Source organism: Scatophagus argus, chromosome 20, assembly GCF_020382885.2.
Source record: "Scatophagus argus isolate fScaArg1 chromosome 20, fScaArg1.pri, whole genome shotgun sequence".
NCBI lineage: Eukaryota > Metazoa > Chordata > Actinopteri > Scatophagidae > Scatophagus > Scatophagus argus.
Genome location: NC_058512.1, coordinates 12,919,599 through 12,932,837, shown reverse-complemented (window position 1 = coordinate 12,932,837; position 13,239 = coordinate 12,919,599). Strand labels below are relative to the sequence as shown.

At 39.5% G+C, this 13,239-nt stretch overlaps 1 protein-coding gene across 5 annotated transcripts in view; it reads right to left on the bottom strand.

Annotated features, from left to right (window-relative positions):
* The window catches only part of plppr1 (phospholipid phosphatase related 1), a 40,246-nt gene extending 27,482 nt beyond the window's left edge, over positions 1-12,764 (bottom strand). For 4 of the 5 annotated variants that reach the window (XM_046375875.1, XM_046375878.1, XM_046375879.1 and 1 more), the window contains exon 1: positions 12,245-12,764. The gene's annotated coding sequence lies outside the window, so the exon portion shown is untranslated. Of the gene's footprint in view, positions 1-10,817; positions 10,901-12,244 lie in introns of all 5 variants that reach the window. The other variant, XM_046375876.1, reaches the window with a different exon arrangement.
* Between the last annotated feature and the right edge of the window lie 475 nt (positions 12,765-13,239).

Genomic DNA, 13,239 nt, shown 5'->3' with positions numbered 1-13,239 from the left:
CTAATATTATCACATATTATTACATTTCTAGGACTTGATGACATCTGATTAAACTATTTAATGCAGATCCATATGTCTAAAAAAGAATAAATACTAAAGTAAAGTTATGGTTGTCCATTTCCAAACACCAGTCAACTTGACATGGACGTCTGTCCCGACTCACATAATACATGCAGTGACTGACAGAGAGCTCCGCCACGTGGTGCAACTGCAGTCACCTGAAGCTAAATATTATAACTGGACTAGCCAGTTATTCGTCCGACCATATTTGAGCTGCTTATCTCATGTCCCAGTGGCAGAAAAGAGCAAGCAGAACAGCTAAAATGACCAAAGTTCCTCTGGGGGATCGCAAGAACTCCCAGAGCAGCTAGAAGACGCAATTTGTTGTTTCCTCGTTTTACCCTTGGGTCTCCTTCCATTCCTCTGTGACCACAAGAGTGTGGTGGAATGTAAGCGTCTTTTATAGTTATGCTACAACTAACAATCACTGTCATTATCAACTAATTTGTTGATTACATATCTATATAATGTCAGATGATTGTGATAAAATTCCCAAATAAATCACCTGTTAAAATGCACCAGAATACACAACATAAGGTCCACTCCATTAGAGACTGGGCATTAAACATGAATGTGTGGTAAAGAGGAGAATAATGGAAAAATAAAACTGCCATGATATTTGCTTCTCTGGCAGTAGAAAATGCTAAAATGGCTTGTCACTCACTTGTAGCATTGCTTTCAATTGCTGAGGACTGACAGTATAAGTAGGAGGTGTGTTGCAGTGGGTGTAGATTATGAGGGTTTTAGAAGTGGTCCTGGAAAGCCCGCAACTTGCTACTGTCTGCTTTAGTAATTGATTTATAGGTAATAATCAACAAAGCTATGACCCCCTGCAGATATTTAATGCTCATATTGTTAAAGGGTCCAACTCGTACTTAATTCCCCATTAAAGAGTAATGTTGTGTCTGATTGAGCTCTGTCTCTTCCTACTGTGTAATTGTGAATAATGAAAGACGAGAGGAGAGGAGTGCGGAGAGGGGGAGGTTTGTTGTGGAGCCAAATTGGAGAGAAAAAGCACAGTGGAGTGTTTCAAATTACAAAACCAAACTTTTTTTTTTTAATCTTTCTTTTTTGTATTAGATAATGAAGTGTCCTGAATATTGGCTACTCATTTTAACTGCTTGATAGTTGAATATCAAAATATCATATTTCTGCTGAAATGTTGACAAGATTACCACCTTTTATAAGTAATTGAATGGTACTAAACAGCCGTTCACAACCAAAAAATGGGATTTAGTGAGGAATTTCTGTGACAAAATGTTCTTATCTGAACAAAACAGCACAAAATCCAACAAAAATCCAGGAAAAAAGATAACAAGTATCACAGCAGCAGTCAGAATCTCCAAGAGCTCAAAGGTGATACCAGTGTAAACATTGAAAATCTATTTAGAACACTTACAAACATTGCATTTTTGTGGATTTTATTTATTTTAAATTTGTATGGTTATTAACTTATTTCATTAAGTAGAACCTGAGAATCTGTACATCAGTCAGACATGTAGTGAACAGAATGGACAATGCAACTATGAGTCAGCAATCATTCATCATCATCCTTTCATTTATTTAACATCATGATAATTTTAGGGATGCAGGAATATTTGCTACAAAGGTAACATATGGGGTCAGGATAATTCTGGTTCTGAAGACAGTTCACTAATCAGAGTGCTGATGTATGTGTGTAAATGTATGTGTGTGCATGGAAAAGTCCTCGGGCAAGATGCTGAATCCCAAAGTGCTCCTGATGTCACACACTCAGACGCTGAGTGTGTGACGAGCAGGTTGGCATCATGACTGAGAGCCTCTTCCATCAGTGTCTGAATGTTGAAAGTCAGCAGACTAGAAAATCACTTCAAAAATGCAATTTTTTTTCTTCTCTGTAATTGTTGCAACACACTCACCTTACATGATTAGCAACCAACAGTCAAACATTTGTGTTAAAACATGTTAAAGTTACTTGTAGGTGTGATGCTACTGAACACCTCACATGAAGTTCCACCGATAAAAGGAACACACTCATGAAACTCACATCCCAAATTGAAACTAAACACCCCAATCTTACAGAGCCATTGGACATTGGCGGACAGTGATGCTGGCAGGTCTAATTAGTCCCGAAGTGCCTGTCCCATCTCATTTAACACTCAATCCAGGCTAATCATCCTGACATTAGACGGTAACAATCTGGCCATCAGTCAGTCTCTCAGCTCTTCACTCAGTGGAAACTTTGATCAAAAACAAGCAAAAGAGCCTGTTTAGTGTCTGTATACGCCATCCTACCATGCCAACTTAAAACATTTAACAACTACGCTTGTGTGACTTCAGGTGACGGAGGCAGAATTAACACTTAAATCTTATTTATCCAAAAAGACAACAAAAAAAAATGTTCTATCTATCACTCCTTCCTCTTTAATGCAAACATCAAATCGTTATCAACTACACAGCCGGAAGAGACTCGCTCTACTGTTCAAGGACACTTCAGCGGGGTGGATAGCTTTCCGACGAGGTTGAACTAAGGTTTTCCAGTTGATGGATGGGACAAAGTTCACTCAAACTGCGAGCACCCACCTGAAAAGTCTTACACGCCATGTAAATTTAATTGCTTTCAGTGAACCTATATGGTTAAAAAAAAAACTACTACGACTACTGCCAGACATCAAGGCAATCCGTCTCAGTGCACATGACAGTGTAATCAGCCTCCAGTGACTCAGTGACTTTTCAGATTAAGGCAGGTGGGACAGCATCAGCATTAGAGAGAAGTCATGCTTGTAATGTGATGAAAAGCTTCCAAAATTAAATGACCATAATAATCACCTTCACACTGTCATACTTCTGATACTTCAAGATATGAGACTTTTGTTTTTATAAATCTCTACTCAACCACTAAGAGGAATTAAATTATTCAAAATGTCTGCAGCTTGCTCCACTGAACTATGATTTTATCAAGCCAGTCAAACGGAAATGTAGCCAACTGTGATTTTTATCTCAGTGGAAATTTTGATCTGATCTTGGGTTTTGAATCCACAGGGGTGTTCCCTACACATACAGTGGCAATGAGCAACAGATTATGACTGCAGAGAAGATTATAATTACTGAATTTTAAAAGGTATCATTTAAAATTTAGGACTTTGCAAAACACAGGAAGAGAGCATTTTACACTTGAGGTGGATCTCACTGATTAACTCACAGTACAGTATTACCATAAATAATCATAAGTAAATATATACGGTATATCCCTAAAAGAGCAAAAACATACAAACTGCATGTTGAGGTTTTACACAATCTGTAGCTTTAGAAAACAGTTTAAAGGTGACTGACTCTGCTGCCATTTGTATTGAGGTGTGAAAAGCAAAGCAGAACAACAGCAGCAGAGAGAGGGAGGAAGGAATAGCATGCAACAATGCTGGAATTTAACTGGGGACACTGCAGTCATAGTACACAATATGCACCTTTATCACAAGGCCATCAGATAGACCATAAAAATAAATACTAAAGAAAAATACTCAAGTACCGACATGCATACAAAATATTCCCCAATTAATAACATAACATTTGGGAATTTTTTTTTTTTTTGTTTTGTTTTGTTTTTTCCAAATATACACACTGTTTTTTACTATATCAATTACATCCCATCGATGACGTACAGCGATTTGAATGCAAGTGAGGTTTGAAGTTTTAAGCACCGAGTTGTATTTTATTTTGTAGTAACATGAAGAGAACTGGTGACTGCCGAGGAGGTCTTGATCTTCTGCTTTGCTTAAAGTAATTCACAATTACTGTCTCTTTAATTCTCAAAGTGGCTTCAGATCTTAAATCTTTCTGAACATGTGGTCTCGCTTTGAGAAAGACTCAAAGCAGTCCAAGCTAGCAATGCTGCAAGGGGAACAGACAAAAAAAAAGATGATAATTTAACAGCTGGGCAGTGAGCTTGATGATTTGACTGGGGGCTCTGTGACAGATGATTCGAATCAGAAAATTTAAGGGGGCAACGCTCAACGCCAAAGAGTTTACACTACATTCATTTATTCCTCACTCACCAGAACAGCTTCATAGCTCTGAGGAGTCACACAGTCACACTGAACAACTGGACCTACTCGGAGCAAAGTTGTGATGTGATTTCTCTTTTTCTCTCGCCCCAGGACATCACTGTTTCAAAAGACGTTCACAAGATCATAACCAAGGAGCATTTTAATTCCAATTCCAAGAGCCAGTTAATTATAGTCAGATGAAAGGTGATCAGATCGTCTTCCCAGAGGCGAACTCATCAAACGAGCAGCCTACAGGGCTTGTCAGGATTCATCAGTATCTTCTCTCCACTCAGCCAGCCTGTGATGACTTTGTCTAGACTTGACTGCTCTCCTCTCAGAGTTGGCAATAGAGGACTGTGAAATATATTGAGCCCAGAAATATCATCTGATCGACCATCTCCTGGCCTCCAGCTGAGCTGCTCTGCCTGACTGTGATGACTGCCTCAATGTGGCTAAACTGTCAAAATGACAGAGTTGGTGATAGAGCTGGGAGTCACACTCTGGGCATGGAAAAATGAGATATTATCCTTCTGTTATCAATGCTTCTTGCACTTGAACGGACAAGCATCAGTTACAGAACTCTTGCAAATGACAGAATTTTAAAGCTGCACACAGTTTGGACCTAGTTTAAGCTTGTACTCCGGACCTGACTGGCAAAACCGTAAACCTTCCCAACTCTACTGCGTGTCTTTAATACAGGTTAAGTTGTTGTTTTTTTCAGGTAACAGCCTAATGAAAACAACACTAACCACAATGAAGGTCAGTACCTTATTCAGGCCCTACTGCTGTTCAAATTGTAATTGTGAGGATTTGCTATGGGAATCACTTCTTTGCATTTCTGACACAAATCTAAACCGGAAAATCTGCACAACCCCTGATATTAAGCTTGTTTCTTCAGATGCTGCTAGTAGATATAGTCTGAAAAGTCTTCAAACACACTTCAGAGTTTGGACCTTTGAACCACTTTAGATGTTCTACGATGCTTTATATGAGTACTGAAACAATTCATGTTTTAAGGTACATATGATACAGCCAAAACTGATCAGTGATAATTATCCACTTCTCATGGCTGCTTCTGGAAAAAGAAAAAAAGTGACAATATATCTGACTCTCTAATCTGTATTGCATGGCTCTAATACAACAATCTCTATGCTTGACTTTTTTAACTCATAGTCATTTGTTATTTTCACAGGTTAAAGTACAGTAAATTACTGCATGACCGACTATATATTTTTCTGCAGAAGGCTGCAGCACCCTGTTTAAAAGTGCTCTGACTGTACAGTATTATTACCTCAGCTGCTTTCCACGGGTGGATGCAGAGATGATTACCACAACCTCTCTTGGTTTTTTGTTATTTAAGCGCTAGGTACAGTTACAGCACCATGACTTGCATGAACACCCAGAAGCGTGCTTTGCCGGGAACCATGCCATCACAGCATGCCGGTCTGTTTCCAAATCTACCTTTTTATTTGACTACAGAAAAACCACCGGTTTTTGGATTCTGATACTCCTGCTGTCACCAAATCGTAATTTGCATTTTTGTTACAGACTTTGAATTCCTTTATTTATTTTATTTTATTTTTTTACGTAACACTTCTTTTCTGAATGCATAATTGAGGAAAAGTTTCATGGCCAGCAATGTATATAAATCTCATTTTGAATTCTTCATCTGCTGCCTGCACAACAGTGCACACATTTTCTTTCACAGACAGAGCTGTCCCATGGCTACCACTCTTGCCAACAGAGCATCTTTGTAGCTATAAATAGTCAGTTTTCATACTTCCCTTGTGGCTTTCTTAAAAGTGATTCATGGGAAATAAATCCATTTCTTCTGTAGAAAACATAATGACAGGTTTTCTCACAAAGTATTTATTGACAAACCAGTTCTGTCAATGCACTTTAAGTACATTTGCACTATGTCTATGATTAATGTGAAGAAGTCTAAAGATCAGCCCAGGATGGAACAGGTCACAATCTTCCATTAAATCCATTTATGTCAAACTTTAATAAACTCACACTATCATGCGCATAGACATACGACCGCCGTTAACATAAAATAACATCGTCATCTTTCCTCTTCCATCTCCCCCTAGAGATGAGACAGGACAGTGAGTCACAGCAGATAGAGCAAAAGAATGGGACACTGAGAAACAGAAAGAGACAGAAAAGACATGAGAAAGACAAACACAAGAGGAAAAAAAGATAAAGTGAGGCTTAAATCATGTTTAAGAAGATGGTGCAGCTGGAGGAGACGAATTTTTGCTCCTTCTTCTGGGATGTGCCATTTGTCATTATCAGCAAGATTTCCAGACAAAGTCTATCTCTCCTTGGCTTTTCTTTTTACCAGAAGCTGCAGTTCTTTGGCACCTACACATATCACACTTATTATGTGCACATTTGGAACATCGGGGTTTCAAAATCCAGTATATGGATTTTAAAGACAGATACTGTTTTGAAACCTTTTCAAACTGAAGATGCTCATATTATAGCTTATATTTAGTGGAGATACTCAGTATCATTAATTGTCACTTTGCAAACAAAATAAGAACCAATTACAAGCCCAATTTCCATTTGCAATTAAATAGGAGGAATAAACAAAGTGAGCAGAGAAACTGGTAGAAAAGCATAATTAAAAAGTCTACCGTTAACAAACAAACACTCATTACTGTACAGATAAACATAATCTGAACAGCCCAATCCACATCTTAATCTACTTTCTCAGGGATGTTACTGGGCTTTGCTTTACCTCACTAAAGATACTTAACAATTCTGTCAGCGTTTGCAACCAAATCTCATTAATGCGTCGTATTGACACACAGATGGAGCAGAAAGCACACAGAGACTCGGGTTCAAGCCCTCGAATTGGACATGCATTCCAGCAGTGAACTGCCAATCGCGTTTAGGTGTGGGAAGCTGGTGAGGGATCAGGTCTTTGTAGCCAAGATGAGAAGAACATCTCCCAAACTGCCTAAAGATTGTCTGTAAAGCATGATCCACCGATTTAGCGCTACACAAATGCTAGTTAAGTCAGTCTGAATGAAATTAACTTAGTTTAAGCTTGTACTCCGGACCTGACTGGCAAAACCGTAAACCTTCCCAACTCTACTGTGTGTCTTTAATACAGGTTAAGTTGTTGTTTTTTTCAGGTAACAGCCTAATGAAAACAACACTAACCACAATGAAGGTCAGTACCTTATTCAGGCCCTACTGCTGTTCAAATTGTAATTGTGAGGATTTGCTATGGGAATCACTTCTTTGCATTTCTGACACAAATCTAAACCGGAAAATCTGCACAACCCCTGGCAACTACATACAGTAAAGGACACAAGAATGTCAATCACAGGGACAAGTTAGCTGAGATCAGAAACAGAATGAAGTTATGAGTAAAGATTGGGAATATCTTTTCAGAAAAGAACCAAGAAGAAATGAAATACATTCCCCCAGAGACAGATTTGACACCTTGAGACAAAGAGATGAGGAGATATTAAGCTTGTTTCTTCAGATGCTGCTAGTAGATATAGTCTGAAAAGTCTTCAAACACACTTCTGTATTTTTTGAGTCAGCTGCTTTAATTTGAAGTTTCAAATTTTATGATCATCTATTTCTTTGGGACTTAAAATTCTACTGAGTAAACACGGCGATGCTCTGACATCTTAATGAGGTTAATGCTTTTCTATTTAATTTTGGTTTGAGCCTCATTTTCAATGCAATCTGCTTTTATTGACTTACTGAGTGATCATAAAGGGGGGGTTAAAGGGGGCTAAACTGGATTTATAATATTGTTGAATACTGTAAATGAAACAGAAGATATTTAGATTTGAAAAAAAAAAACAATTATAGTGAAGCTCATGCAGTGAGTTCATACAGCAGAAACGGTGGTCGTCGCTTTGCATCCCAATAAAGGCCATTAGTAAACAACAGCAAATGCTTCAGGTGCATTTGCATATGTATGAATGTAAATTTGTAAGTTGGGAAAATGCATTCGCACAAATACTCCAAGGCTTCTCTTAGTGTATATGTGTGTGTGTGTGTGTGTGTGAGAGAGAGAGAGAGAGTTTGACTCTGTATCTTGAATGCTGAATGATGCTGTGCAAGTTTTTCTCATGCTGCCTTGTAACATCTCCAGAATTCAGTCTATATTTAGATCAAAAAGGCTCTTGATCTCTGAGGGTGCAGCTATTTTTCAGTCCAATAACAACCGTCAGAACCATCACAGCACCGTCCTCCTGATACAGCTGAAGATAAGGGCGTCTTTCCTTCCGAGATCTCAATACCGTGCCAGTACAGCTACTCATCATCTCTACAGTCATTCAAGTGCATTCCAAAATGTTTGAGAGGAGCTAGAACAATCTGTTTTTGCTTTATTTTCTGTAATGTGTCACGTAAATCCATGCAGAAAGGCAGAGTTTGTTCTAATACTGTAACAACTATAGGCACAGGATACCGTCAATGAGTTTTCTTTTTTTTTTTTTTATCTCCACCTCCTCTTATCATTTTATGCCTATAGAAAACAAAAAGTCAGAGAACACACAAATATTTACTAATCTAAATAATGGACAGTATTTTGCTTTGGTAAAGACATTATTCTGCAACATTTAACAAGTAAAATTTGACTCAGCAGGAGCTACCAACTAAATATATCAAAGCCATAGACTTGAATGTGACTCTCACAAGCTAACCTTTTAGCCTAAACAGCGCAGAATGAAACAAGCAAACTTCATGAATTAAATTACTCTATGCCCAACATTTTTAAAAACTGCTTCAGTCTTTTCAGTGCATACCTAAATAAGTAAACAGTGATTACAAATTCCTCTTTAATATGGTCAGTTTCCATGGATTTAAAAAAAAAAAAAAAAAACACCACTGGGACTCTGAGCCAACAGGGATATTTGGCTGCAATCTGCAGTATTTCACCATTAGCGCTCCATCTCCATTCTGACTAATTATATACACGAGTCTGGGCTGAGAAGCTTGCACGCTCTGGCATTCTACAAATACTGGGTGTACTTGTGTATTGGAGCCAACAACATACCACTTTTCCCTCGTATTAATCAAACATCTAAATATAGATGTTCAGCCACATTAGCTGCTACTCTACTGTCTGGCCTTTGGCAAACCAAGCAAAAATATTCTTGAAGTGCTCCAAGCATTCTCATTGTTCATGTTCCTCTGTGACACCACGTCACCTGTATCCATCAGCCTTCTCACCGATAAGGAGAGAACCACTCAGCCTCCAGAGGCAGGCCTCATCTCATCTTAGGGGTAATAATTCCCCAGAGACATCATAGTGACAGATCTATTGCCCAATCAGGACACCCCCACTGCACTAATAACACTGCCCCCACATCTAGTGGTAATTAAATACCTACTTGCAATAGACCATGGAAAGAGTTTGTGTTTGTGTGTGTGTGTGTGTGTGCACGCATGTGTGGCGGTTTCAGTATGTGTGTTTATGTGATCAATAGAGAGTCTCCACTATGGGAGTATGGGAGGTGTTAGATATCAGACTCGAGTTCAAAGGTCAGTCTTTCCTTCAGCCTCACTAGTATATGTCCCGTCTGGTAAGACATCTGCTGGGGCCCCACTGTAAATATTGGATTTTCTAACACGTTTCGGAACAGCATCTTTCCGTTAATATATTTTTTTTCTTTCCCCGTGTGTCAAGTGTGCTGTAGCAGCTTTGAGCATTCGCAGCTCTCGACAGCAGCAAGAAATAACTACATTCCTAACATTTAATTCTGAATAACCAGAAATGATATACGTTTGTGTATCCAATTTCCTTGAGCGTTCACTCACTGCTGCACAGGAGACATGTTACTTTTCACTTGTATGTTTTTGATTTATCACTCGCTACTTGAAGACGTACACTAGAGCGGAATTTCATTTTGACAAATCTCTTGGGAGGCTCTACTCTGTTGAAAGCAACCCTCTCGTCCTTCACTTGGAGATTTAGGATGATAAAACAAGCATGTTTGTGCTATAAAATCTCACCTAGTGTAGCTTTATTTGAAAAGCTGGGCTTGCAGGGTAAAATATGGCAGATCCTAAACCAGCCAGATGGATATATGTATATAGAAATAATCAGGTTTTCTCCAGGACCACAAAAATCAAGACTAACCAGAATGATAATGAAAAATGGGACAAAGAACAGGTAAATGGAGCCAGTTCACCCTTGAGATGATAAATGATGTACCTCTAGAAAGGATTTACCACAATATTAAACAACCAAAGATCCAAATTTATTTATAATTTGTTGACTAAAACGAGACCAAAACTGACATGTTGTCATGAATAATGATGACAACAGCAATCATGATTAATGTTGATGCTAGAAACTGAACCCACATCAGAGCAGTTTATGCTGCTGATGATCTCACAGACGGACATCAGAGTAGCATATCTTTGCCAGGCACGATGATGTCAATGTGACCTCAGCCTGTTGTGTCATTTGATTGGTCAAAAGTGACATAAGTTTTCAATAACGGGGAAACACACACTCAAACACACAAACCCTGCAGCAAAAGGAGACCTTTTGTATGAGCAGTATAGAAGGGGAACTTTTACACTTCAACCCACTCTTGTGTTTGAGTATCTGTATGCCAAATGCATTTGCATTCTCAAACATACAACACACATACTGTACACTCGTGCAGTTATGTTTGACTGGATGATGGGTGCTTGCCAAGAGGTATCTTGCATTCAGCAGTCCCTGCTGACAGCCAAGGAAAGGCTCACCTGATGCCCAGCCACCCGCCATCTGTCTGTCTGCTGAATAATACCATTTGCCTGCTGTACTACAGAGCCGGGAGTGAATACACCTGTCAAATATAAGCACACTTGGAAAAACGCACCATATAATGAAGGTTTCAAAAAAACAAATAGCTGGCAGAAATATGTGCCTCTGTAGGTGTGTGATAGAATCTTATTTTCAGTCAGCCAAGGGACACGAGTAGGATTCAGCACAAACGGCAAACTGCACATAGTCAAGAGAAATAAAAAGCAGCCCAAGTAATGCATCAGTATGAATGTAAGCTGATAGGAAACACTATCTACTAATTGGAAATCAGATGATTTACAAATGTGCTGCACTTTTTAAACATGGACAAAACTGACCTCTGCTACACTGAGCGTCCAGTAACCATCTGGTTACTGCTCCACTGAGCAAGTCATCTGCAGTGCCTTTCAACTGTAAATCTGCAAATAACTTGATTCATTTTGTTGTTATTCACCACAGATTTTTAAACTGCATTCACAGCCTTAAAACTTGACTTTAAAATCTATTCCTCATGCATTTTGACCTTATTTGATACCAAAGAGCAGCTGTACCATGAGGCTACACAGGACCAAATCAGACATTCATCACCAAGAAATCCTACCTTTACACCACAAACAGAATTTTATTCTTATTGTGTAGCCATTTCCACTGGGAGCACAAACAGAAAACAGGTTCTTCTATTCACTTCTCCCACTGAAGCCAAGGCCACGGCTGCACATCCACAGCACGTTTTCTGAACATGATAACAGGAGAAGCAATAGGCAGAGGATGGTGACACTGCTGCACTAAATTCATTTCAAGGTTACACTAAAGCGCTCATCAAGGCGTCTTAATAAGCATGGGATTTCAGTCTTTTAGTCATCTGAAAGGCATCAACTGCGCCGTGTGCGTCTAGGGGACTGGTCGAGGAGGAATATCCACCCTCTGATATTGGGGGGGGGGCGGGGAGATGGGTTGCATTTTTCTCGCTGGACTGAAGACACATTTGCTCGGCAACGAAGGCGACACATTTGCACAGATTTTCGCCTACTCTTATAACCGAGGGACACACGGCGCTGAAACGCATAGCCTATTTGCATAAGTCCCATTTGTAGGGGCGTAAATAAGCGCTGGAGGGCGGTCGCTGTTGCTGCTAGAGACAGGTGTCTGTCAAAATACCGATATCGTTCTTTCCAATCATTCAAAACACTATTCTTCACACATCCGCGGTGAAATCCGTCCCGACCACAACAGCTATTTTCAGCTCCGATTTGTTTCATCTAACGAGACTCCCGAGCTGGGACTTGATTAAGGTCCGAACTTGCCTCAGCAACAGACAATAGCTGCACAGTCCCGTTTCCTCTTATTTGTCCCCCACAGCATCTGCGGGAAGCACACACACACTTACCGCGATGGGACGAAGCACTATTCCAGAGAAAAGGCGAATCCATGAAAGATGAAAGGAGGAGAAAGGGGGCCAAAGGAAAGCCGTGAGCACTCCCACTACTACTACTCGTACTCCATCGGCTCGGCGAAGGCGCCGCTCTCGGTTTGTGATGGGGATCACGGAGCGTGTGAGCGCATGAGGATGGATGCTGTGCCTTGTCGGTGGGCGGGGACAAGACGCGTACTCGGGTCCGGTGGAGCGTACTAAATTCTGTGTAGGGACCTTGTGTTACAGGCAAGACGGCTGTCTAGTCCGCATATTTTCAGCCGTCCTGCCCGAAAGACCCCCCAGGTCCTATAGGAACACTCCAGCTTTTTGTTATTGCATGTCCGTAACCCGGAGAGGCTGCACGGTGCGCTTTGCAGCTTGCTTCATATTCATAAAGCTTTTCGCATGTCCACAGTTAGACAGGGAGGGTGAATGGTTTGCAGAGTTGTGATATTTGCTGAAGCTGATGTGGGAGTCATAAGATTCATAGCACCGTTTTGTTTTGTTTTTTACAGGATTATTTTAATATTAGCAAATCTCAAATCTGACATCTTATTTGCATATATATAGATATATATATATATAATGTTTTTCCTCATGTTTTTCTCTCACTCAGGCAATTGTGGATTGATAAAATACCAAATTATTAGATTATAAAGAGATTTATTTTGATTAGAAGCGAAAATGTGAAAAATTAGTAAGTAATAAAGGTACGTTATAATTTCCAAGAACCCAAATTAAAAACAATCGAAATAAAAAAACATACCAAGCAATATTATATTATTAAAGGTTTTGCAGATGGTTTTGTGAGTGGTTGAAATTTAAAAATATTTGTGTAACTAACAGGGCAGTGACAGCCAAGACTAACTGTTAAAAACCATTGCATTGTTCTCATTTCTTCTAATAATCAGAAAATGTTGGCTCCAAGACTGTATCGAAATGAGTCAATGACAAAGAAAAATCATTAA